Raw genomic sequence first — 4,570 nt, 5'->3', positions numbered from 1 at the left:
AGTATTTTTATGTTTGGGTCCCAGGGAGACACCATATTTCTCTTTTGGGTCTCGAGCAAAAAACGTTTGGGAACCCCTGCTCTAGAGGCTTCAAGTTACAGGTGCAAAGAGAAATCCCCTATTTTTTTTAGACTTGCTCTGACCTTGATGGCCAGACACACTGGGCGTTTTGTTGTTTACTATGGTGGGAACCTAATCTTGTAGCCTTCTTTCACACCCAGCTCCAATCATCAAAAATAACACTTTTGGGGCTTAATTTTCCTTCTATATCTTAGGGGAAATACTAAACAATCAATGGCTTTGCATCAGGCTTTTCCAGTAGTGTAACATATAAAAGTATAAAAGTTCAAAGGTGATTAAAAGGCATACTTCAATAATATAATCCATACTCATTCTCCATCTTTCATAATTACAGCAGTGTGATATTATTCCACTTCAATCCCCCCTGTGAGACTTAGAAAATCTCACACAACTCATACTGTGAAAACTACCGTAATTATACAACAGAAACAATTATTGGAGTAAATAAATGCTGATAGAATATTCAGTAGTCAAAAACACATTAGACACAAATTCAGTGTGACAGTATAGAATCATAAAAAATTAAAAACAAATCATTGTTAATTTCGACCTTACTCAGGATATTCATCGTGTGCGAAGCTCATCCTAGGTGGCCTGGTGGACTGTCCTTCTTTTCAATACTCGCTTAAGCTTTCAGCTTAATTGCAACACATAGCAGGGGAGTAAAATGATGCGGGTATGGGGTACTAAAACTAGAAACTCCCCGTAGCCAATGACACGCATAACGCGAGCCATCGGGTTTAACTATGCTCATAATGCGACATGAGTATCCGTTCCAGCCTCTACCTAAGTATATGTGACAGACTGAGTCATCGCTAATCGCCATACTGTACCTTCCTGCTCATTCACCATCCACACTGAGGAGCTTCGCACTGAGGTCCTATTACTTATAAAAAATTGGTTCGTTTCATTAACATAACACAATAAGTAATAGACTACTGCATATGTTCTATATATGATTATATGTTGGTTATACTCATCTCCACATGGTTGTCGTCTCCCCTTTAACAGCAAGCGTTCACACATACACAGGGACTGCAGGTCATTAGATGAGCCAGTGAATGACGGGGTCTAGCCCCATTACTGTACTGCAGATGTAAATTGCAATGGATAGAGAACCTTCTACCCATCCCACATAACCCCACATCCATATGACAAGGACCCAACTGTAAAGCATCTCCAAACAGTATGCGAGACAAATAAAACGAGCAATGACAACAATACAACACACTAGAATGTCATTGAAAACAAAGCAATGAGGTGACAGCAAAATAAAATAAGGGTGCACGTACAGGGTGATGATATCTTTCTAGTTAAAACTGTAAGTAGTGTTCCATGCAATACATAATATTGGTGCTGGTTCGTGAAACAGTGTGCCTTATGACATTTACATTTATTCATTTATTTTAGCAGACGCTTTATCCAAAGCTTTATTACTTTATTATTAGATGGTTAAAATATATGTCTGATAATGTCCAGGGTTATGACAGATGAGCAGGTGTCCGATGATGTCCAGGGAGAGGGGCTGGTGTTTGGAGGTGTTCAGGGAAATGGGTTGATGTTTGGTGATGTTCAGGGGAGGGGATTGGATGTGTGAAGATGGTTGGGGAAATGGGTTGATGTTTGTGTCTCCTTCTGGGCCTGCATCCGTGTCTCCCTCTGGTCTCTCAGATGTGGCTCCTGAGAGTTCTCCTTCCTCAGGACCCTTTGTTGCTCCTTCCGTGGTCTGGACTCTGTAATAGTGGAAATTCAAGTGGCACTGTGTAGATCTGAGTAGTCAAGAGATGTGGTTTTAATACAATTTATTTAGATTATACAATTACGTAATATTAAACAAAGCTTTGCTGATCAGTCATTACGAAGGAGGTGCTATAGCCACAGGTCGTTCGCAAGAGTGATGAAGAACAACCCTAAAACCCTGCCTTATATAAACTTTAGATCAAATGGTTCTTCTGATGGTCAATCTATCAATGTAGCAAACTCTGTGATTGGTCAGCACTGCTCAGTGACAGTTTGACTCCATACCAAGTGTCCCACAGTTCTTTGATGCCCCAGCTCCCTCTCTAAAGAAGGAGATGGTTAATGATACACAAACAGGACACAATCTCCTTGGCCAAAAGCTTAGGTCAGCTCGCTCAACTGAGATAACAATCTCCCCCAACCCCCAGACCTAACTAAGACCCTCTGGCTCTTAGTTAGCTATCATAAAACAACACCATAAATACCTTAAGACAATCTAAGTGTCCATTCTACAGAGTAAACCACACCACAGAGCCTCAGTTTCTAACATTCGTCTGTCTATAACAAAGGAACTTACTTTTTACCACTTAAAGAAACATAGATATTGTAACTGTCAAAAACTGCCATAACAACTCCTGGGGGTGGTTGGCCGTGGATTGGTGGCCTGGTACTGCCGGGGACACTGAATGACTGGATCTGGGGGTGGTGGTTGAGAGAGATTGGCCACATCGGGCTTGGGTGTAGTGAGGTTAGTGGACCGAGGTTGGGGAGTGGCAGCTCCTGCACCTGCTGCTGCCAGTTAGCCGCGGTGGCTCTGTAACTATCCTGTCTAGGTCTAAATCTATGGGGTGGATCCGCCACTGCCCTAATCTGGGGTCGCTGGGAACCTGAACTGCGTCTTCCCCTGTTGGGATTATTTCTGCCCTACTCTCTACTGGGGGTGGACTCGCTGGACTTTCTTGTATGGTCATAACTGAGCTATCTATCTGCTGTGGCTCTACTCCTGGTGGTGGGGGATCCTGACTTGTCAGGTGTGGCATGGATGAAGTCGATATCTGCTGGGGGTTTGGGTTGTCTTGGTCGTTCTTCCAATGGGGGTCGTCTGCCGTGTACATCTAGTGACATAACACAAAGTTAGTTGTCGCCCAATCCCTCTTGGCTCAACTCATACAAACTTGATTTACGCTTCAATGTTTGTAATTCTATCATCTCGATGTAAGCCCCTTCCTGTGTTTGGTCGTTGGTTGGACCCTCATACAATGACAGAGTGCTGTCTCCTCCTTCCGGAGCTATTTGTAAAGGAAACTGTCCTATTGTTACCTTTGTCATCTTTTTAATTAGTTGCCCCACCAGCGGCAATATACAGCATGCAGTTACTACTACTATTATCAAAATTATTGCTATGGCCATCGCTATCCCTCTCAGTAATTTAGGCCAAGTCAAATTCATCAACCAGCTCCATAACGCATTTGTTCCCGTTTTCCAATTGTACTGTATTACATGTTCCTGTCTTAGTTCCTTTAGATTCATTAGGGCCTTAGTGAGATTTCCCCCTCCCCAGTATGCATGGGAATGACAGTGCAACACTCCTCTCCTATCAGTTCGCAAACTTTTTGGTCTTCTGCTAACAAAGTTTCTATGATGAACCGGTTTTGCAGGGCCATCAGTGATGTGGCATGTAACTGTTCGTTCACTCCTTCTAGTGCAGTTATGGTGTGATTTATGAATCGATGTTGATTATACCATAAGTAATTTATCCATTGGCTGTTGCGTTCTATGGATTGAGCATTTATTAACTGGCCAACAAGGGGCACTGGGCCTATTATTCGTCCTGTGATTATCCAGTCTTTACTTATGGCCAAATGTTCATCGGGCATACCGTAAGGTACTTGGTCGTAAGTGATGTATACCTTGTCATCTGTTGTCCACTGAGTTTGAGTGTCTCTTTTATCTCTGCTTGGTAAGCTTCTTTGAGGTGCCAACACTGTTACTTTCCCAGTTAACATAGTTGGCACGCAGATACCCACCCATCCCGGTTCTAGTTTTATTTTAAGGTTTGGGTCTCCTTCACATACCCAAAATATATCTCCCAATGGAACTGTTCCCTCTGCATAACTTGGAATGCGATATTGTTCAGCGTTCGTGGACTCTATTTTATAGATTATGTATTCTCCGTCTAATACAAGCTGTTCGCAGTTTATTGTGGCCTTGTCTGTTGTTGCGCACCGTCGGCCGAAAGCTTCCTGCTTGCATCTCACTAATCCCTTGGAGTCAGTTGAGGCATAGTATTTAATCACACCCTCTATTTCGGTTCCCCTTACTATACAAAATGGACGGATAAGAGACTGCGGGATTTTGACCATGGGTGGTGCCATATAGTCGTTTTCTTTTTGGGTTTCATCTATTTTGCGCGGGCAGACCGTCTCATCTATACTCATACTTTGGTATTTACTATTCGCCATGTACATAGTACAGTAAGCAAAACACTCGTCTAGGTCCGTACAGGACCCTAATGCGCTACCTGGAATGGGCCTGATCTGTGGAAGCCTTTTTGAATTATAACATGCCACACAGGTTTCTTGACTTACTTGCTTTGCTGAGTACTCCAGCCAGTCATAGAACATGTTGGATTTTAGTTGTGCCGTTCTTAACGTATAGCCACTATCCCGGCTACGTTTGACTCGACGGGTCACAGAGTATATTTTGAGCAGGCTGATAGCTGTTTGGTTATTCATTACTCGTTTTGCGT

The sequence above is a fragment of the Osmerus mordax genome, chromosome 1 (assembly GCF_038355195.1).
Source record: "Osmerus mordax isolate fOsmMor3 chromosome 1, fOsmMor3.pri, whole genome shotgun sequence".
Lineage (NCBI taxonomy): Eukaryota > Metazoa > Chordata > Actinopteri > Osmeriformes > Osmeridae > Osmerus > Osmerus mordax.
Note: the sequence above shows the minus strand (reverse complement) of the source record.